General features: G+C 38.2%; 1 long non-coding RNA gene across 5 annotated transcripts in view; it reads right to left on the minus strand.

The window, feature by feature from the left end:
- LOC112819302 (uncharacterized) overlaps nucleotides 1–23872 on the minus strand; it is a 151917-nt gene that overhangs the window by 48431 nt on the left and 79614 nt on the right. For 4 of the 5 annotated variants that reach the window (XR_012378448.1, XR_012378450.1, XR_012378449.1 and 1 more), the window contains one exon: nucleotides 22166–22274. The exons of the other annotated variant lie outside the window; for it this stretch is intronic. This is a non-coding gene — a long non-coding RNA (uncharacterized lncRNA). The remainder of the gene's footprint in view (nucleotides 1–22165; nucleotides 22275–23872) is intronic. 5 annotated transcript variants of the gene reach the window in all.

Here is a 23872-nt window from a genome sequence, read left to right on the forward strand (position 1 = left end):
AATAAGATGACTGGTGGCTGGGAGCTCCAGGTTGGCCCATCTACAGTGGAGAGATGGTTGCCAGGGGAACCAACCATGTGATTATAGGGTTGGAACTTTCAACCCTACTCCCTGACGCTTGGGAGGTAGAGAGGTTGGAGATTGAGTAATTATCAATAGTCAGTGGTTTAATCAATCATATCTATGCAATGAAACTTCTATAAAAATCCTAACCAAAGCTGATTGAAGAACTTCTGGGTTGTTGAAGGTGTGGAAGTGCTGGGAGGTCACGTGATGCACCTGGAGAGGGCAAGAGAAGCTCCATCCTGTCCCCCAAACCTTGCCCTATGCATCTCTTTAATCTGGCTGTTTCTGAGTCGTATCCTTTTACAATAAACAGGTAATCGGGTAGGTAAACAGTTTTCCTGAGTTCTGTGAGCCATTCTGGCAAATTGTCAAACACAAGGAGGGGATCATGGGAACCTCTATGTAGAGAGCAAAACGGAGTCTCTCATGTCAAGCAGGAGCCAGTGTCAAGCAGTGACACAAACAGTTAAATGTACTGCAGCTGGGAGACACCACCAGGACCAATGTCAGCTGACACCCCAGAAATGATAAAGAGCAGAACCAGAGGAGGTCTGTGGGGGCCCGAAACTGATTAAATCCCTTTAGAAAGAGGAGGATTTTGGCAGCAAACTGTCAGACTCCTCAGACATGACCCTTCTATGTCTGACTGCTTAAAAAAGGCAACCTCCACCAAAGGCTCTGCCCAATTGATGTCCGAACAGAACCGGGATCCTTCATGGCTTGAACATAAGCAGCAGTAAGCACTGAGAGCTGATCTGGACCAGAGGGAGGCCTTATCTCAACTGTGCGCCCACAGACTGACTTCGAGTTTGGTTCGTTAACTTCCTACACCGTTATGTTGTCTTGTTTGTTGTGAGGTTTGTCTTATGCCCTGCTCTGTGTGCTGTGTAAGAAGCCAAGTTGAATCACATGGTGAAATGTCATGAGTTTGGAATCCTGAACTTGCTTTATAATTGTGATTTAACTTTATGATTGAATGATGAAAGATACAACTTGTGTTTATGCCTTCACAGTGTGCTCATGACACTCTGTTTTATAGCTGGTCAGTTAGAAGCACAGGTGACAACCTGGACTTGCAATTGGTAGGTGAAGTGGTGGTTAGTGAGGGGATGTCTCGTGGGACTGAGTTCTTAACTTTTGGGATCTGAGACTAACTCCAGCTAGAAAATGCCAGAACTGAACTGAATCTTGGGACACCTAGCTGTTGGCAGAGAACTGGTAAGTGAATGGAGGGGAAATTAGATAGATACAATCAAAGTTAAACCTCTAAAGAGTTAATACTCTAACCATGGCTTAACAGCCTCCGTGACATGATGCCTGAGTTATCTGACCAGTTTCACTCATGCCAAGTCTATGTCCTCATCTTTTAAGTTCTACAAAAGTCCTACTTGTACTTATGAGACCATGCCCTTCAGTCTCTTCCATGATTCTCTCTCCCCCCTTTTTAAAATGGAATTGTTTTCTCTGGTTCTACCATTACTTCTTTCCACAAACACGTTTTACTCTCCTCTATTCTAGGAGTTTTTTTATTCACTAGTTTTCCTCTCAAACCACTGTTCTTTTAGCATACATTTCTTATTGCAACTATTCTTTAAAGATTAATTTGGGATACATATGGCTGACACAACATACTCTCTCCTCAAAATATATAAAATCATAGAGATAATTTTTCAAAAGTATCTAATTGAGCTCCAAAACAAACAAACAAACAAACAAACTCCAGGTATCATAAATAAAGGAATATCCCACAGAGGTAAGCAAAAGTTGAAACAAAAAGACTCATGAAACCTGGGACCACACTCAAACTGTGAGGTCTGGGACACTGGCAAAAGCAGAAAGCCTGGATACTAAGCCTAGCATGCCACAAATGGTAGGAGGCTGACACCTACATGAATGTCAATCCCCAGTGAGTAAAACTGAGCAATAATTTAAAAATTTAAAAGGCATTTCATTGTTATAAATAATAAATAATATAAATACAAATTTAGCACTCTCTCTCTATATATATAGAGTGCTAAAGGAAATAAGTAAGTCAGAGAAAGACAAATACCATAAGATTTCACTCATTTGTGGAATTTAGGAAACAAAATAAACAAAGACAAAAAGAGACAAACCAAAAAATAGACTCTTAACTATAGAGAACAAAATGATGGTTACCAAAAGGGAGGTGGGTGAGGGGATGGATGAAATAGGTGAAGGGGATTAAGAGTACACTTACTGTGATGAGTGCTGAGTAAGGAATGGAATTGTTGAACCACTATATTGCACACCTGCAACTAATATAACAATGTATTTTAACTATATTGGAATTAAAATTTTTAAAAAAGTTATATGTGGATTTTCTACTGGGAAGGGCAGTGGCATTCCTAACCCCTGTGTTGTTCAAGGGTCAGCTGTACATCAAAACAGACTGTGATAAAACTATAGATCATCAAAAAGGAAGAGAAATTCCAAATGGCTACAAAGGAGAAAGCACTAACACTGATAGCAGACTTAATGTGAGCAACAGTGGATCCAGAAGAGGTAATGTCCTATCTTCAAGGTGCTGAGCAAAAATAATTATCAGTCTAGAATTTTATACCCAGTCAAATTACAAATCAAGAATTATCTAAGAAAGAAAGAAAGAAAGAAAGAAAGAAAGAAAGAAAGAAAGAAAGAAAGAAAGGAAGGAAGGAAGGAAAAGGAAGAAGGGAGGGAGGGAGGAAGGAAAGAAGGAAGGAGGGAAGAAGGAAGGAAAGAGGAAGGAGGGAAGGAAGGAGGAAGGAGGGAGGGAGGAAGGAAGGAGGAGGGAGGGAGGAAGAAAGGAAGGAAGGAGGGAGGAAGGAGGGAAGGAAGGAAGGAAGAAGGAGGAAGGAAGGAAGGAAGGAAGGAAGAAGAAGGAGGAAGGAAGGGAGGGAGGGAGGGAGGAAGGAAGGAAGGAAGGAAGGAAGGAAGGAAGGAGGGAGGGAGGGAGGAAGGAAGATGCTCCTCCACTTGAACTTGAAAGTTAAAGACCGGAGGGGAAACCTGAACCTCAGAAAGAGAAATTAACCCCATACCTCTGACCCAGGTGGATTTCTGTTTTGTTTCTAGCCCTGCACAAACTCTTTGGCACTTATGCAGTCTCTGTCTTCTTGGGTTTTTTTTTTTGGTCTATCCATCTATGTATTTGTAGAGCTTTCCATACATGATATTCTTGGGGATATTTGCCTTGAGAAATACAATCAGCTATAGGTGCAATTAATCCTCTCTATGGGATAGATTTTAATCATAGATGTTATATGTATCCATATACAGAGGAGAAGCCTAGTAAAGGATGAAAAAATGACAAAAGAGTTTTTTCTGTTTCCTCAGATGCCCAAAGCCAAAGTCACACAAGCCACAAACTGGGAAATATATTTTTGTGTGAAAACAGACAATTATAAATTGGACCCACATGACTTGAAAAGGAAAGATTTGAAATTGACCATTTTGGGGGCGCCTGGGTGGCTCAGTCATTGGGTGTCTGCCTTCGGCTCGGGTCGTGGTCCCAGGGTCCTGGGGTTGAGCCCCGCGTCGGGCTCCCTGCTCTGTGGGGAGCCTGTTTCTCCCTCTCCCACTCCCCTTGCTTGTGTTCCTGCTCTCGTTATCTCTCCCTCTGTCAAGTGGATGGATGAAATCTTTAAAAAAGAAAAGAATGAAATTAATCATTTTGATTAAATCCATTCCTTATTCTTAATATTCCATGTACATTCAGATTCTTTGTCCCCCCCACAAAAGTATCTGGTTTCCATTTTTTCTGGTGACAATTTCTAATCCCTGCTATTGTTCATACTCAAAGCATTCATATAATATAGTTATTTATTTTTTCATTAAACTCTTCTACCTTAAAAAAAAAGGAGGGAGGAAGGAAGGAAGGAGGGAGGGAGGGAGGAAGGAGGGAGGGAGGGAGGGAGGAAGGAAGGAAAGCCCTGACTGCCTTATACAGAGAGTGTGCATCTCTCTCGGGGGCAAAGGGCAATTTTCCTTACAACCTTGGAAGAGTGAGATTGTGCCTTCTTCCAGCGCAAAGGGCATCCAAGCTTACCGCCCATTATAAATGTTCAGAGGGTCTCTCCTATAGTGCAACCCACTGTGTGTCCTAGTGTCACCTGGTCCTCTTGATGTCACTCTTTGGGAACCGCAGCTCCAGGAAACAGAGAAGAGAATGCTAATACTCTGGCTATTGTTACTACTGTGAGTAACAAAGTCCTTAATCTCTGACCCAGGTTGTGTCTTCTGCACATCCCTGAAACTACAGAAAATGAATTTGTTAGATTGTAAGTAGAGTAGAATCCCAGAACTTTCGTAGTTCTTGACAGATGGGGGTAGGAAGGGGAATTTGGAAAAAGGTAAAAATATGTCTAGTTTGGGAAGAGGACAAAGATAGTCATTGACTTTAGAATATCTCAGAAAAACACAAATTTAGGTATGCTTGTCAAATTTGGAACTCTGAAACTGGCAGAGGAAATTAAAAGTAATTTTTTTAAAATAATAAATAAAATAATAAAAATAATAAAAAAATTATTTTTATTTTTTAAAAAAGATTCATTTATTTATTTTAGAGAGAGAGAGAGCAAGAGAGAGAGCATGGGGGGGGGAGAAAATCTCCAGCAGGCTCTACACTGAGCTTGGGGCCCGATGCAGGCCTCAGATCCCATGACCCACGAGAACATTACCTGAGCCGAAACCAAGAGTCCAACACCCAACTGACTGCACAACCCGGGGGCCCCTAAGCAATTTTTTTAAATTGACCATTTCCACAAAAGGCAAGGGAAAGAAAAACAAAGGGAAGATATAACAAACACAAAAAATGTTAAGTAAGTTGGCAAAAATAAGTCCAAACATATCAACAAGTAAATAAATCGGTATATCTAAAATAATTGAAGGAATGGGCCCAGCTCAGTTTGTGAGGAATTTTTACTGTAGTTAGATACTGTCCATGAGAAGATGATGCTAGTGTGTTTATCTAGTAACTAGAAGTCACTAAAAAGAGATTGAGTACGGAAAAATCACACTCCAGGAGCTCTCAGATATCCTGGATGAGATGTTTAAAGGAGGAAGTTAAAGTCATAGATTAAAAGATAACTTTCTTGAGGCTCCACACTCAGCATGGTATCTGCTTGAGATTCTCTCTCCTTCCCCTTTGTCCCTCCCCTGTGTGTGCTCTCTCTCACGCTCTCTAAAATAAATAAATAAATCTTTAAAAAAATAGATAGCTTTCTTAGGTTGACTTTTAAATACCTGGTCACATTTTATTTATAAAAGTTGACTGAATTAAAATAACACAAAATGTTTAATATTAAAGAGTCAGAGAAAGGATGTACTAGACAATTAGTAACCAAAGGGAGCCAGGAATACTAGTATTTATGTAAGCCAATACAAATTACCAAAATTGGCTCTATTTACCAATCACCAAATACATAAACTGAAATAGTAGCCAAGGTTTTTCTTTTCTCTCCTTACCCTATAGTCTACATCCCCTACCCCATCAAGGAATATGGTTCAAAGAAACTTAATAGACAAATTTTCAAGGGACAGAGAACCCCAACTTTATACTAGATCTTCCAGAGAAAGAAAAAAATAATAAAAGCCACTCACCTTATTTTATTAGGCCAATAAATCCCTGATACTGAAACTATTAGAGTATAAGAAAATAAACACACTGGCCAATTTTACTTATGAAATATACATAAATAGCCAAATAAATATCTGCAGATCAAATACAATAGGTCATATTAAAAATATGCTCACAAACAAGCAATTTTTGTCCTTCCTTGGAAGACAAGAGTGACTAAGCAATAAGAAAATCTATCAGTCAAACTCACCCTATCACCATATTAAAGGAGAAAAGTCATCTTACCATCTAAATATTTTTAAAGACCAAGAGCATGTGAAAAAAAAATCAATATTTATTCTTGGCTTTAAAAAGCTATTAAATTAGAATTAGAAAGGAAATTTTCTTAACCTGACAAAATGAATTTACTATAGAGACATCATGCTTAAAGATCAAACTTTGAAGCGTTCTCTTTAAAGTCAACTATAACACCAACAAAAAAAAAAAACCCTGTTACGACTTCTGCTGTGCAGTTTTGTATTGGATGTTCAAGCCAATACAATAATACAGTAAAAATAAATAAAGATAAAAAGACTGAAGAGGAAGATACAAATTCCCTTTTTTCCATCTTTCAGATTGCTTCATCACCTACATAGAAAACATTAGTAAACAGACAATTAAACTTTACAAAACATAAGAGCATTCAAGTTTGCTGGATACATGAAACATGCAATGCTGGGACATTTTGTCATGATGACAGGTGGATGAGGTCACCATAAAAGGGAAAAGAGCATCCACCAATACACAACTCACTCATCTGCCTCCTATTTCCCCCGTACTCTGAGATGGATCATCTAGTTCATCTCCCTTCCTCACCTGTGTGCCGATGCATGCCAGCATCACTTCAGCTCACTTGGCAAAACAGCTGGCCAAGTATGAAAATGTTCCCAAATTTGGATTTGTGCAGAGAAATCAGGTGAGATTATCATTGGCCTTTACTATAAGCTGTGTATTCCAAATGAGCCTCATCAGAATTCAATATAGGAAGCACTAGCAATAATCCAGCTAATAAATGGCATCTTGCTTCCCATTTACCCCTTTGGGCATTTCAAGGGGAAAGGATAACTAGTTGAGAAAGAATTTTGCATTCCTTTTTGGGGGGGTTGTTTGCGGTTTGTTGTTTGTTTGTAACATCGAACTATTTATTACCTTCAACACTAACTTCCCCATGTACACTTTCATGTTCCAGTAATGTTGCTCATGCTGTTTCCTCAATCAAGAATGATTTTTCCCTTCCCCAATCAAAAGTTTATTCTTCATAAAAATTCTGCTCAAATGTATGAAGCTTCTAGATACTTCCCAATTAGAGTCAGCCCTGTGTTCAGATGTGTCTATGTTGGTATCTGTTTCATATTTACATATTTAGCCCCCCTAAAGGATTATGTTTGCTGAGGGCAGGAACAGAGTCCATTTCTGCATTACTGTGGAGCATCAAGCAGTGGACAGGAAAGTATCCTAGCTATATCTGTGGACTGTTTTAAAGTTGATCCCAGTATTACCCAATAGCATTTCCTGCAATAAATGAAAATGTGATATCAGCATTGTCCAAAACCATAGTCACTATCCATATATATCTAATAAGCCCTTGAAATGTGACTAGTGTGACTAAAGAAGTGAGTTTTTAATTTTATTTCACTTTAATAAATTTAATTGTAAATAGTAGTTTGAAAGATTTCTTATGACCGAAAATGAAAATTATGTAAATTAGTATGAGATGCTGTTTGCCTTAGCTGACAAATAACTAAAATCAAATGCATTTCCAACTTCAGCTCTCATCTTAGGTGTTCGGTAGCATCAGCTTGCTGCTCTTTCTAAGTCTCTGTAGCTGGAGTGGGCTTATCCCCACTGATATGTGCTCAGCCCCAGAGCCCATAATCTTGGCCCAAGTTGGGGATAAGTGACTTGGACAAACCTGCGGTGTCTGAGCCATCAGGAACACACATGGCTCTCTGATTTGGGGCTGGGACACGTCTCCCAGGTAGAAAAGAGTGTTCATTTCATAGGAAATGTGGCACAACGTAAGGGCTTCAGATGCTCAGCTCTGAAAATGGAAATAGTTTCTGACTTTTCCACAGCTGTGACTTTGGCATCCGGAAGTGTGGGAAGCTGCAGTTTTGGCAATGGCACTTGGCATGTTAGCAGAGGTTTTCCAGAACCATCACCATCATCATGGCACCATAATTTGAGCAAGACACTGTTCTTGAGTACCCTGAGACATCACCTAAAGGATCCGTTAGAGGGGAATTGAAGCCTCCAAAGTAGTAGGGAGAGGTGAAGTCAGAGAAACACTAATTCTACCATTGTACCCCCTCTTCTCCCTTAACCAGTGTGATCTGGTGAAAAGCAAAATGCATATACTTTTCAAACAGCTAAACAATTTTAAAGCTTCCAAAGGCCAATGCAAAATACTCTTTTATTTATATGTTGAATGTTTCTGTTTTTCATCTTCTAACTCAGTGCCAAGAGCAAATCAGGCACACATCACACAGAACTATAAAATGAACAGCAAATAACTTAAGACTTGTCAGACAGCACCTGGTTCAACCACAGACCAGCTTCACACATTACACCTTCACCATACACAGCAGCTGCACTCCACAGCAGCATGTTTAGACTGAAATCTTAAATGAAGAATGTCCAGGATTAACTCAATAAATAAACTTGAGTTCCACAGTCTCCATAGTTTGTAATGTTGATCCCAGTATTAAAGATCCCAGAAGTAAAGAACTACTAAATTCTTTACATCAAGAATGCTCAGGACTTTCATACACTTTTTTTAAATAGACTTCATAATTCAAGATTGGAAAAGCCAAGATGAAGATGAACTCCAAAATATTACACATTTGGTTTATATGAATATAACTCAAAACTCAAGCCTAAATACCTAATGAAAAACTCATGGTGTTTAAGAGCTGATTCTCTCCATATTAGATCTCTGAACTGCTCAAATTCTCTCTCCAGGTTTGCAGAGACCATGGATTAGTATCTTCAGAAAACTCAGGATTCAACTAAACTCATGCAGATACAGCATACAAGAAGGCCCCAACAGACATACATAAAAACCTATACTTTTAAAAAGTCTTTCTCCATTGATTTCATGAAGTTAAATTAGACAGATTTGAGCTTGGTTTCCAGATCTACCAACTACTGACTGGAGTCCTTAGACAAATTATTAGCTTATTTGAGCAAGTTTATTGACCTTTTAATGGTGACTAATAATACCCCATAAAATTTTATAAGAGGGCACGTGATATGATGAGCACTGGGTGTTATACACAACTAATGAATTGTTGAACACTACATCAAAAATGAATGATGTACTACATCTTGGCTACTCGAACATAATAAAAAAAAATGAAATAAACGAAATAACGTATATATCACACCTAGCACAGTGCCTGGTACACAATGGTAGATATTACTGTTACTTCTACTGTTACTATTACCTCTACTACTTTTACTGTTACTATTAATTATACCACTACTATCAACACTACTATTACTACTATTACCACTACTACTATTAAGTGACCGAGGATGAACCCAGAAAACTCTGGATATGAGAGCAATAAGGAGGCTTCATTTGTTTTCAGCTATAGAAATGCAAAAATAAAAGTGATGACTATATCAAATCATTGTGTTGTGCACCTGAAACTAATGTAACATTGTGTGTTAACCATATAGCAATAATTTTTTAATTAAAAAAAGTAAGGACCGGGATGCCTGGGTAGCTCAGTTGGTTAAGCATCTGCCTTTGGCCCAGGGTACTAGGATCGAGTCCCACATGGAGATCCTTGCTCAGAGGGGAGCCTGCTTCTCCCTCTGTCTGCTGCTCCCCCACCTTGTGCTCTCTCTCTGACAGACAAATAAATAAATAAAAGATCTTTTTTTTTTAAAAGTAATGAAATTCTGGATATTGAATCATCCCTTCTAAATTTTTCTCTATAGATATTGTTTTGGAATGATGATAGCATAATGATAACATTAGCATGGCATGTTTATAAAATAGTTTATTAAAACACAGAGGGAATCCCTTCTCTGTAACCATTTTATTCTTTGGAAAGTCCACCCGAAATACCCTACCTAGAAAACAAGGACTACAAAATACCTGCAGATAACAGTGCCTATCTTTTTAAGATTTTTAAATATCTAGTGCTTGGTAATTAGAAATGACAAAATAAAATAAATGTACCAACAGTATTTTTTTAGGCAGAGAGCATATTTATTAAGCCTGCAGAATGTTGCAGATATTTAAGCTTGAACTGAGGAGACCACCAATGACACAGGAGGCAAGATCTCTAATGTCAAGGAACTTAAAACATACTAGTGCAGGTAAAACAAGAGTAAATCATTCAAAACAACACAGCTTCTAAGGGCTGCAGTTAGCTAAAGATGCCATCAGTGAAGAGTGGAATAATCAAACAAAATTTCATGAAAATGGTAAGACATGCTTTAACTGAGCCCTCACAGGGGGCAGAGAGCAAAGGCCAGAGTTTCCAGGCAAGAACTTTATCATAAACCAGGCCAGAGCTTTACCATAAACCAAGCCATGGAAAAAGGATTGGGCTTTACATGTTTACAGGAACAGGTTTGAAAAGCATTTTGCCCAATAGTGGAACCTAAAATGGTATATATATCAGCAAGCTGGTAACTTTAGAAAACCTGCTTAGGAAAAATTAGCCTACATCAAAATGCCAGATGACTTGTGGATGGGGAAGACTGCAGACAAGAAAAACTTATAAGAGGCTCTAATAACCTATAAAGGTTATGAAAATCAGGCACAGAAGGTTTGGGTCGGGGTGATCACAGAGAAAGAAAAAGGAAGACACAGTAATGAGAAAGAGTCTGAAGGAAGATGTGCAGGACATATTAACCAACTGGATATGGGGAAAATTAAGTGTCTACCAAGAAAAAAGAAAAATGAGTCCAAGTTTCTTAAGCCTTGATGCTTAAAAAGAACCATGGTGCCCACAGAAAAGGAGCCAGAAGTAGAGAATGGCCAGGAAGAGAGGAGCCAGATGACAATGATGTGAAATAGATTGAGACATGGACATGCCTGTGGGAAACACGTAGGGGTGGAGTTACAGATTGGGCACCAGCCACATTGAGGTGTGGGGGAGCAGGCACAGCAGAAGGCATCTAGAGAGTCAGAGGACAACGACTTGATCCTAGAGATGTGATAACCAGAAGACATTAAGTCCCAGAAGCCAGTGTTGGTGGGACTTTAGGAGAGAGGAGAAATAGCTTTAAAATGAAGAATTTCTCAGAAACTATCTCTCTGAAACAAGCTCTTCCTCTTTTCCGAACTACTCATATAATGAAAATGGGAAGTTATGATTTATGCAATAAATTCTTTAATGTATCCCAGTGTGCCAGACACAGTCCAAGGAATGGAGATAGGAAGAAAGCCAATGAGTTGAAAATGAGGTTCTCAGTCTCTACCCCCTACCTGTTCAGAGTCACTGACGCTTGACAATGACAACCCAGCCTCACCTGGCTCCAGAGAAAATCTTAGACCAATGTGATTAGGAGGCAGGCCCTAGAATCAGTCTTGCCGCAGGAAGTTGATAGCTGGATGTATCCGTGGTCAAAATCCCCCCTGCCCTGCCAATCTTCCAAGTTTATCCCCATTCTATACACTGATCATAACCAAAAATGTTCTCCCTGAGGACACTGTAATTTGGACCATGCCTGAACTTCTCTAAATTCAATCTCCTCACAGCAGAGGTAGTGCCACTAAATTAGGCCCATCTTTTCTAGGTTCCTTAGCTTCCCTAAATTCCACTCAAGGAATGTTTAATTTGACTTTATTCTATTCCAAGGAGGATCTGAGAGTAGCGCTTATGAAAAAAACTCTCGGGGGTTTTACATATATCTCAAGAAACATGTTCACTAACAATCTCAACATAATCTTGACCCCTTCAATGAAAAGGATAGCCTCAGCTTCAACTTTCTAATTGACAACCGAGACAGGCAGACTTTCCATCTTTAGAGGGGTCCCCAGACATCAGTGCTGGTGAATTCCCACCCAGATAGCTCTGACAGAATTACTTCTGTCCTCTACCAGTGATTCATTTTTGTGTTCATCAGGGCTTACGATCTTCTGCCACTTAGTAGTTTTATATATTTCATTCACTCTTTTTCAAAACTGCAATTGGACCAAAAATGCATAAGAGATCCAAAAAGGGAAAAGCCTAACTAGTCCCAGAACATCAAAAACTAAATAAGAAAAGTTCTTTGCCTTGACTTAAGCTGCAAGTCAGATTGCAAAATTCAAATTCCCTTTACTTAATGCATTGCTTATAATATCACAACAGCAATGAATCTAGTCTCAGAAGACTAAGGAAGTGAAACATGAGCAATGACTTATAATTACAGTTTTGTCTATAAAACAGTGATTTATTCACTAAGAGGGTTTGTTTCTTCTGATGTGTAGACCTAGTCTATCTCCAAAAGATATTCAGTTCAGTAGATATTTGCACATTACCAGATGTGTGCAGATGAATAAGGTTCCATGGCTCTCACTTTGAGGCATTCCAATTATTAGGCTAACTCAAAATCTTAACAAATCAGAGACCAGGGTTAGCAGAAATAAAGACTCAAGAGCCAGAGAGGTATGTTGGGATGAAGGAAATGAACCTTATACTATGTGGTTAGAGGAAGGGGTAGACATTGAACTATTTTAAGCTGGAGCATGATGTGATCCAAGTTGCATTTTAGACAGATCACTATGGTGATGCTGGGTTGCCACAGCAGTGGCAAAGCCAAATAAAGGGACTGCTTGGGGAGATATAAGATGAGTAGAATCTAACTGGACCTGGGTCAAAAGAAGAGAGAGGAACTACCTCCTCAGAGAGTTCCTATGTTGCTTACAACGTTCTCAACACTGAGGGTCCTGCCTACCAGAGGGAGGCAAGCATCTCTCTGCCCAGGCACCTCCCCTTTGCCTCTAACTTATCAAGCCTTCTTTATATTCTAAGTTCTAATGGCAACGAGTGTTCTTCAAAGTGAACTGGGATAATCCAATCTGATCTTCACATTTGTTATTGTTGAATTTATTCTTGAATTTTCTTCACTAAGCCTAAGGCGATGGAAATGACACAAAACTAGGGAAATCAGGTGGATTGTCTTGGGATTTTAATGCTGGCTTGTTTGTAATCAGAGATGTGACCTTGGGTAAATCACTTACCTTCTCTGAATCTCGTTTTGTCTATTAAATGGGGAATTACCCCAGCTATAAATAAAACCCCTTCCAGATATGTCTGTTTATTCCAAATAATTCTGTTCTAGTCTATCAACCAGTTATTAGTATGCAAAGAAAATACTGATTAACCCCCAGAACAGTTCAGATAGTTTATATACTAAATGACTTCTTGGAAAGGAAAGTCCCTGAGGCACAATAGACCAAATAATAATAATAATAATAATAATAATAATAATAATAATAATAGACTACTCTAAATTAAGACAAAGACATAAAGGAAGCAAAACAATTCAATGGGATTTGATTGCCCTAAAGTGCTGATCTTGAATTAGATATCTAAATATGTTAAGAAAATCACCAAATGAGTTTAACTGTCTGGGACTAAAAACTAAGAAGAGGTGTGCACAACTTCTGAACCAGTAAATCTCTATTCCCTAGTTGCTGAGCTAACTTCTAATTCCTGCTGGCCATCGTGCAAATGGATGAACGTGAATGGATTTTAGTGAACACTTGCTGTTTGGGTTTTTAAATTATGTTGTTTTGTTTTTGTGTAGTAGCTCTCTCTTCCTTTAGAGAACCACATCCCTCATTTTTCAGGGAACTGCCCTTTAACCAACTGTGAGTTCATGGTCTAGGCTGCTATCATACTCTGTAACCTTGGTTCCTTTTTCACAGCAATTTGACTGTGGTTGGGCTTCTGATCTAATCTGACCACTATTCTTCTTTAAGATTTTTCAGTGTGCAACTAAGAGGTAGAATCCTTTGCTTTCTGATGCTAAAGCTAGAAAGATACAGCCTTAAAGCTGTCTGTCAGTGGAAGGAGGTGTTCTGAAGAAAAAAAAAATGAGAGATAGAAAGAAAGCAAGTCATGGCAGGGTTCAAATGCCAGTCCCTAATATTCCTGGAATTGCTCTTTGCCTTGTAAAAATTTCTTTAACTCTCCTTTTGATTCTTGAGCCTAGATATTCTGCCAAAATTAGTTCAAGGTGAATTTCTGTATTTTGCAACCAAAAAAGGTTCGGACTGATCTAGTAATTTTCACCATAAAGAAGAAAAGTAGAAAAAGAGTGATTTAGCTCATTTCATCATCACTACTGGAAAAATCACTTAAGTCCCCAAATAATAGTGGCACATCAATCTTTAGATATGCCGAACAACTGTATATATTTTCTGAGCCAAACACAAAATGGTCCTTGCCAAAAACAATTATATTTAAAAGGTTTTGGTTTTGTTGTCATGTTGTCTTCAAAATGCAACGAGGTGTGAATCATTTGCAAGAACTTTATGAACTTCCTTAAGTGCTGTTGGTCTTCAGTAAAACATGTATGAAAGAAAACTCCACATGATGTATAAAACTGGATGCCCACACAGATCACGGCCTCATAGGATATTGTTAGGGAGTAGAGACATGTGGGAGAGAGGCATGTATCTACCCATCATGAAGGTCACCTGGACCACCTCAAAGGAACACAATAGGGTTCAACTGAAATGGCCAGCCTGTCCCACCTTCCATCTTGACTCAGAAGGAAAGAACTTAAAATGATTTTCTACCTACAGGGGTGCCTGGGTGGCTCAGTCGGTTAAGTGTCAGCCTCTTGATTTCAGCTCAGGTCATGATCTCAGAGTCTTGAGACTGAGCCCCGCATGGGGCTCCACATTGGGGTGGAGACTGCTTAAGATTCTCTCTCCCCCTCTGCCCCTCCCCACCTTTCTAAAAAAATTAATTAATTAAATAAAATTATTTTCTACCTACAGGAAAAAATAGGCTCCGACAGCTGGAAGGAAAAGATAGGGGAAATAAAAATGAAAATAACTACAAATCATTTCTCATGAGAGTCACTTACTAAACTTGAACAGCTGGGCCTTGAAAGGCTTGGGACATATTCAACAAGCAAGTGTTAGATTCATTATGTCCTCACTTCTGCTCTGTGGTAAACTGGTTTGACAAAGACCATCTTCACAGATTGTTTTATTATCAGATCAAGTATCTAAATTGAGGAAAAGTGAGTTCCCAAGAAGAAAGGTAAGAGAAAATTTCATTTGAAAAATGTGGAAGAACAGATCCATGGACAAGGAATTTTAAACGTTCTCTACCTTTTTGCTCCATAGATCCCTTTGTCAGTTTTGTGAATCCCATGGGCCCCTTTATTCAATAAAGAGCATCAGCGCTTCCCCAATGTTCCAAGTCAAATATACAGAATATTTTCCAAGGTTACACAACTACAAACTTAGATATAATTTTAACCACAAACTTAACCACAAACTCAGATATAAGCTGTTGGCAAGTTCTGTTAGCTCTACCTCCCTCCCCAATTCTTTCACCCTAGTCAAACCTCCCTGATCTAAGTTACTGCAAATTCTTACAAACTATACCACATCTACTCCTCTCCTGTCCCATACTCTAATCGATGCATGGCAAAAAGAAAATATTCTTTAAAAATTCAAATCATATTCATTCACTCCCCCACTTGAACCATTCCTATGACTTCACAATTTACTTGGCATAAAATAAAAATGTTACTATGGTCTATGAAACCTGAACCAATGAGATAATAATGATAGCTAACATTTACTGAATACCTACATATTCCAGACCCTGTTGTAATCATTATTTATGTCTTGTTTTTCATCTTGAATAATTCCATGAGTTGTTTATTACACATACCCACTTAAAGATGCAGAAACTGAGACACAGATAGGTAAGGTAATTTGTGCAAAGCCAAATAAATAACAAATGGCAGGTCTGTTATTTGAACCTAGGCACTAGAAGTTAGGTTGAAAAAAAAAGGAGTCAAGCCTGGATTCTTAAACAGTACACCATTTCACTTCTCACCTTCTCCCATTCCTGTTTCTCATAACACTGTGTTTCAACTCCACATTGTTCTGTTCCTTGAACATACTAAGCTACTTTCTATTCTCAAGGACTTGCACCTGCTGTTCCCTTCTCCGGAGTATCCTTCCCCAGATCATCATATGGTTAACTCCTTCTCATTGCTCAGGACTCAGCTTATCATAGGCACTGGTGGTTGCCTATTCAAATCTATCCCCTCTTTCTTCACTAATTCTTTAGTTGTTTAACTTTCTCTGGTAATTCTTGTACTTAAGAAAAGTGACTCAAATTCCAGTTCCAGGAGCTGAATCTTAATTAGTTTAAATCTTAAACTCTAGGTCACACCTGGTAATTTCACTTCCCATGCAGGTGATACAATTTGGGTCAATAGATGCGATGCAAAGTCTGCTGGGAACAGAGAGTTCTTACTGGTGTGTGTGTGTGTGTGTGTGTGTGTGTGTGTGTGTGTGTGTGTGTGTGTCTTTGAGAGAGAGACAGACAGAGAGAGACACAGAGAAAGAGACCTATGGAAAGAAGATGTCATTTTTACCTAAGGACTTTGCCTAAGGTGTTTGAGGATGGAATGCCTAGAAGTGATGTACTCCATCTTGCAAGCAAAGAGGTAGCTAATCCACATCCTAAGACAGGCATGTAAGAACCAATATTTTCTTACATCCACTAGTCTCTGACTAATCCGAGAGTCCTTCTACCTTAAGACATCTTTTTATGTAAGATAACAAATTCTTCTATTGTTTAAACTATTTTATGCTCAGTTTGTTTGTTACTTGCAGATGAAAGTATCCAGGCTGATCCACGGTTAGTCACCTCTCCAGAGAGGCCTCCCTGATCATCTGATAGAGTTATACTAACCCCCTGTCATTCTACCACATCCCACATTTACTTTTCTTCATAGTACCTATCATCTGAAAGTATCTTGTTTATTTATTTTCCATCTGCTTATTTCCCTGAAATATAAATTCCTTATAAAAAGGAATCTTCTTCATTTTATCCATTGCTAAATCGCCTATACCCAGAATATGGTCATACTCCTCCCCTTAAAATCTATGTGACCTTGGAAAATTTTCTTACTATCCTTCTGTGTTGGTTGGATTATAAAGATCAAATTAGTTAATTCACGTGAAGTATTTTAAAAAAGTGCCTGGCACACAGTTAATATTCAATAACTTAGTTATTGTTATTACTATTCTTATTATAAGCATTCAGTATTAGTTGAATGAACGAAAATATTAAAAAATAAATCTGTAAGATGTGATGCAATCATCCCCTAGGTTAGAACATGATGATAGAAGGACTTGCCTTACTCAAAAGAAACAATTTTAAGAGGAGCAATGGAGTAGCTAAAGGTAAGAAAATTACCATTTGCATAGAAATCTCCATTCCCTGAAGACAAAAGCACACTGGAGAGTATTGAATAAGTAATAAGAATAATAGTGACCAGTATGGAGCACCCATCATGGTATGGATATTAGGCATGAACAAACAAGACAGGTGAGGTTCCTTTCTTAAGAGCAGTGAAAGAAGACTTCAACTGTCCATTTTATTTGGCTAAAAGCCAACCATGTAACAGGTGCTTAAATATCAATAATGACAATTTAATCTCTAAGCAGCAAGGACACAGCCGGAAGAAATGACCACTTTGCACCTAGTTCTGACAATAAGAAGAACTGATTGGTAAAGTGAAAATAATGTGAATTTTGAAAAAAAAAGGGACCATGATATCCTGATTTTATTTTTGTCCAAGGAAAAGAAAACTGGACATCATGGATTGTACACTCAGCACTATGTGAATGTCTTCAAAATGTTTAGAGAAAAGATATGCATTATTCATGGCATGAGACACCCAAAGAGATTATGACTCAAAAGTGTTATGTTCTCAAAAATGTAATTTTGAGTACAATTACAAATAATAAAATGATGAGGAAAGTGCAAAGAAAACTTTTAAAAAGTAGCTGCAGATGTTTTAAAAAGAAAAATACAATTGGAAAGTATCCATATCTATCTTATTTATCATCTCGGTAATACAGTGCCAAGAACATAGCAAATAATCAGGAAGTATTGCCAATTGAATGAACGAATGAATGAATAAGCGAACATGAACATGAGAATGGCAGGCCCAGTAAGACTCATGTTAGGGAGATTAAGGTACTGAATCAGCTGAGATTCGGGGGGAAACTTAAAATATCACAGTAACTTATGGGTTTATTTGAAGCAAGAGAAGTCCATGACTTTGAACTAATGATACAATGACATAAAGATTATGTTTTTCAACCTCCCAAACTCATACTAAACACTGTTGGAAGGAATTGAGGCCCAAAGTGGGTAAAGACTTTATTGGTCAGCACAAACCTGTTCTAAATGAATTCATACCTCCTGACAATGATGAATTACAAACCACATAATGAAAATACTTTGCAATTGAGATCTCTGGGTACTAAAAGCAGTATTACAAGACCAGAGATAGATGAAAGAGCCAAAATAGTACATTGAAAAATCTACAGGGAGGTGAATTTGTAATTGGTTCCTAGCAGCATTCTGAGTGGCTGATCAAAAAGCAAATTCAAGCCACATTTTTCTCCTTTGATACCATTATTAATATGACAGACCATTATTAATCCAGTAGATCATCTGGGCGTACACAAGAGGGTTCACATGGCTCATAATCCGATCAAAATGTCGTTAAGCAATCTAGAATAATAAGGTTTGGAGGCTAGCTTAACTTGGCGAATTAGCCATTGGTTATGTTACAGGATAGTTAATGGTTTATGCCAACCCAAAGGAAATAGCTGAATTGGATGCCACAGTGCTTTGTTCTTAGATTTGTAATATTCAACATTTTTATTGATCATTAAAAATTTTGAGGTTATAGGCATTGCATTTTTCAATGATAAATAGCTTTCTAGTATTGCAAAAACACTGCTCAACAGAATTAGGCTCCAAAAGGTTTCGGTGTCTTGGGATAACAGACTGAATTGAACAAGATTGGGTTTAATAAGAATAAAAGAATGATCCTGAACTAAAGTCCAGAATATTAGTGGCACAAAAACAGGCTATAAAAAGGACTCTGACTCCAGTTTTTGATGTTTGCTGACACATTTCACTCCTCACCCCACCCTCTTCCCCTTTTGCCCTACATCTGGGCAAGCTTTTAAGAAAGCCTGAGTGCTTCTTTCCTTGGCTCTGACAAGCAATTCCAACCATGCAAAACCCTGCTTGCGCATAGGAATTCCCATGGAGCACCAACTTCTAACCAAAACAAACATCAGGAGCCAATCTGTTTTCCTTGCTTTCTCAAGCCATTTCAGTTCTGCTTGAGAGGACTGCCCTGGTCTCCTAGGAGACTTTAACTGTGTCATAAATCTTTTTATATTCTCTTGGTATGTATGCATAGTGTCAGCATTCAAACCAGACTTTGCGGGGGTCCATCTGCCTCTGCAGGGTGGATACAACATGTGGGGTTAAGGGGGAGGAAAAGGATGCATTTTAGGAGTAATATGAAACAGACTTCCACGAGTCTAAGAAAGACTGAGAGTGTACGGCTGAGAAAATCAGGAACAAAAAGCACAGTAGAAGTCCACAGTATGGTGGAACTTCTACAAGGACAAATGTGATCTTAGGGGGCTTTAGAACAAGGTGTGTGAGGCTAGGAGGCACTCTCTCCAATTCTGTGTGGGTCATCCACCCTGAGGTTACAAGTTTTCAGGGTTGTCTCTTGACATCTTTAACATCACTCACTCCCTTGGTGATATCGTCTAAGCTCTTCAATTTAAATCCCATCTATATGTTGGTAATTCCCCTGGTGTTTATCTCAACCTAGACTAGGATGGCCCTCCCCAGTGTGGGGTAGGCCTCCTCCTATCCATTGGAGGCTTAGGTAGGAAAACAAAAAGGCTGAGCAAGGGAAAATTTCTTCTTTCTGCCCGATTGTCCTTGAAATAGGACATTGGTCTTCTTCTGCCTGAGGACTCAGAATCAGATTGGAGTTCACCATCAGCTCTCCTGGGTCTCCAGCTTGCCAACTACAAAGCATGGGACTTCTAGCCTTCATAACCACATGAGTCAATTCCTTATCTAAATCTCATGATCAACAGAGGATACATAGATAGATGATCAATAGATGATCGATAGATAGACAGACATTTGTAACAGTACGTCCTTATACCCTGTTTGTTCTGTTTTTCTGAAAAACCCAGACTAATACACTTACCTTCTCAGTGAGGACTCCCCTGGTCATTTTAACCAAGGACTATAACATCATTTCCTCCACCTACATCTTATATGACTGCCCTGCTTTATTTTTCTTTCTCAAATACTTATCACTCTAAGTTACTTTATATTATTTATCTCATATATTTTCTGTCCTCCCCACTTAAATGTAAATTCCATGAGGTTAAATATTTTAATTCCCTGTGTTCACTGCTTTATCCTCAGTATCAAGCACAGTGCCCTAATGGGTATTCAGTAAATATTTTCTTGAGTGAATGAATGAATGAATGAATGACCCTTGAAATATTGTGCCTTAAGTGTGATAAATGAAGAAGAATATTGCCACACTGATTTTTTTCTTTTTCTGGGAGTTTTTTTGTGAATGAAAGAACTTCAAATCATATCCCACAAAGAATAGAAGAAAATGAGTATTTTTAGCCTAAGGAAGAGGAAACAAGAAGGAGTTAGAAGAGGAGAATGGAAGTTGGTCTGATATGGTAGATAGCTTCAAATATTTCAGGGCTCTATTAAGAAAAGGGATAATCCTATTCTATTTGTATTTCTAAATGATCAACTGGTATAAATAAATGGAAATTACAGGCAAACAGATTGCAATTCAATTCAGCATTTTTTACATAGCCCAAGCTTTCCACTAATATCTTAGGCTTCCATTGAAGGAGCAAGTTTCTCCTTCTCAAAGGTTTAAAATGAATGAAAACTTCATGGAATCTTAATATTATGCCAGACTATACACATTTATTCTGAGAATGAAATCATATGGTTGCCTAGTACTGAACATGGAGGACATATTTACAAATGAAGGAGAGAAAAAAAACTCAATAGCTTCCAAATATGAATCTGATTTAGTAATTTTTCCAGCTTCATAAACCAGTTGAAAAAGTTTTAATACCTGTAAGTACTGTTATATGGAAAAAAATTCCCAGGGCGCCTGGGTGGCTCAGTCATTAAGCATCTGCCTTGGGCTCAGGTCATGATCTCAGGGTCCAGGGATCGAGCCCCGTATCAGGCTCCCTGCTCAGTGGGAAGCCTGCTTCTCCCTCTCCCACTCCCCCTGCTTGTGTTCCCTCTCTTGCTGTGTCTCTCTCTGTAGGATAAATAAATTAAAAATCTTAAAAAAAAGGAAAAAATTCCCAATTTCTCTCTTAAATTTTGATACCATCTTCTGAACCCTTCTTTACTCTCCTTTTTTCTCCCCAACACACACACACACACACACACACACACACACACACACACACACACATTCACGTTCTAATCATTATAATTATAGGTTACTGACTCTGATATTTCTAGAATTCTCTCAATCTTTCCTCAGATTTAAGTTAAAAACAGAGGCTAAAGGGTGCTGCTGGAACATCTCCTTTAGATATATATATATAAAAAAAATTTAAATAGCCAATTTAGAAAAAAGTAGTATAGTACTCTAACTTCCTTTCAAAAGCTGAAATTCCATGCTACTATCCTTTCTGTCAGTGGAAAAGAACCCCATGTATCTGAAGTGAACTCTGTCTCAAGGAAAGAGACCACAAGTTTCCTTTGCATCTTCCAACAGGGCCAATTAAGGCAACTAATACTCAATAAACATTGACTGTCAAATACATAGATTCCTAAAGACCTAGCATATAGGAAACAAACTGAGGGTTGCTGGAGGGGAGATGGGTGGGCGGATGGGGTAATTAAGTGATGGACATTAAAAAGGGCACGTGATGTGATGAGCACTGGGTTCTATATACAACTGACAAATTACTGAGCTCTACATCTGAAACTAATGATGTTGGCTAATTGAATTTAAATTTAAAAAAAAGAAAATAAAGAATATAAAGAAAAGAAAAGAAAAGAAAAGCATTTGTCTCTATCCTATCTTCCTCATTTTTAAAGGTTCCAAAGGACTTTTATAAAAAGACATGATAATTTAAATAAACCAATATATTAATAATCATGCTATGAATTGATCTCCTAGGATTAGAACTGTCCTACTTCATTTAGATTGCCTTTAATAGAGTTAACTATCTTTTCTAATTTTCTTGATTACAGTTCTGTATATAATACATTCATTAGCTTGGTCATCTTTTCCCCTTCAGATCTGGGTAAAACTGGACTAATTCCCATTTTGCATCCTATTGAAAATCTAATTCAAACTTTAAGGAGGAGGTAAAGTGGGGATGTGTTTGGGGTGGGGAGGGTAGGTTCTCGTGTTATGACTTACCTCCCAATTTTTACTTCTGCTAGATTAGTTAGTGTCTTTCACCTCACTGTCTTCACTAACTGTCAAGTTGTACACAATCTCTGCCATATGAGTCATTCAGCCCCCTGTCCTTGATTTCCACCAAAAAAAGGGGGGGGGGAGAAAGGAAACAAACAAAAAAGATCATTCAGAAATCCTTTTGTGTATCACAGACTTCAGAGAAGGTTTTGGAGTAACAGAGGGAGTTTTAATCATAGCAATACATCTCAGAACTGATAATCAGACATCTCTCTTCTTCAAATGTCCCTTTCTACTAAGTGAATCCCAGCTCCCAAAAAGTCCTACAGTTCTTCCCTCTTTGTTTTCCTTCACCCACAAATCCCTTCTTATTTCTTAAATAGAGCAGTATGGCAATGCTAAGATTTATTAGAAATCCAGTAAAACAGTCTTAGAGTCTTCTTTGGTACCTCCCTTTTTTATATCCCCTATAATCTATTCTAGTCCTTCAAACATCATTCAGAATGAACTCCTTTTCTTTCTTGCTCTCTGGTCTCTAGCTCAATTCCACAAATCTACCACAGCTTCTCTCTCTCTGTCCCCTTCAATACATAGTCTGACCAAACGCATGACAATGTATTTGCTCAGACTCAGTTCCTGCTTAAAACCTTGCCAGCAATTTCTCACTTCTCACTTAGAGATTTGAAGATCTCTTATACCTTCAAATCTTAGAGATTTGACGATTGCATAGACCCATTCTGTATCTTTCCAAGTTAATTTCCTAATGCACACCTCATAGCTCACACACAGTCTCATCACTGCCTGTACCATTTTGTCTTTGGTCTTGATATATGCACAGTCTAGGGCAGTCCCCTGTATCTCCTTCGTTTATTCAAATCCTATGCATATTTGAAGACCATCCCCCAATCCTACCCCATCTAATAGATTTCAAGCCTAAAATTCTCTCTTCTTTTACCAAATTATTGTTTAGATAGCAATACACAGAAATCCAATTACTTCAAGTATTTTTGTTTATTTGTATGTTCGTTTCCCAAATTTGACTTGAAAAGAATAAGGAAGACTCTATTTTATTTGTGTTTATGTCTTCTTATATAGCCAATGCCAAGTCTGGACATACAGTTGCTATTTTAGTTTCCTGAACAGTTTGACATCTAAAAACTTGGGCTGGGTATGGCTACCGTTTACTACCTGTGAGATCTTAAGGCAAATTTCTTAACTTCTCCAGGCTTTTGTTTGTAAATGTGAGTGACAAAGGTCATCACAAAGAATAAGTGATACAATGTATGTAAAGCACTTACAGTGTCTTTGGCATTTTAGCCAGGCCATTTTAAAGGATCAAGTAGAAAGAGCATTTGAAGTCATCTACACCAACACCTTCATTTCTCAGGGAAGAGTATTAACCCCAGAGTCTAAGCCTTCTTCTAGGAGAAGCAGTTGGTGCCTTTCTCAAGATAATTATTGATTTGGGGCTGATCAAGGACTAGGACCCAGCTTCTGACTTTCAGCCCATTTCTCTTTCTGCAGCATCCCAATGCCACCAGAATTTATTTGGAAGCTGGAAAACCTTCATGTGATTGACAAAACTTTAAATCAATGTACTTGGGGTATTGTGGAAGATTCTAGAGGATAGTTTTAAGATGCTTTTAGGTCATTCTGATAACAATTTAATTTAAAAAATCAATAAAGAATTAAAAGATGTTATCTGCAATT

The sequence above is a fragment of the Callorhinus ursinus genome, unplaced genomic scaffold (genome assembly GCF_003265705.2).
Source record: "Callorhinus ursinus isolate GAN/ISIS: 27379988/994484 unplaced genomic scaffold, GSC_fseal_2.0 scaffold6, whole genome shotgun sequence".
NCBI lineage: Eukaryota > Metazoa > Chordata > Mammalia > Carnivora > Otariidae > Callorhinus > Callorhinus ursinus.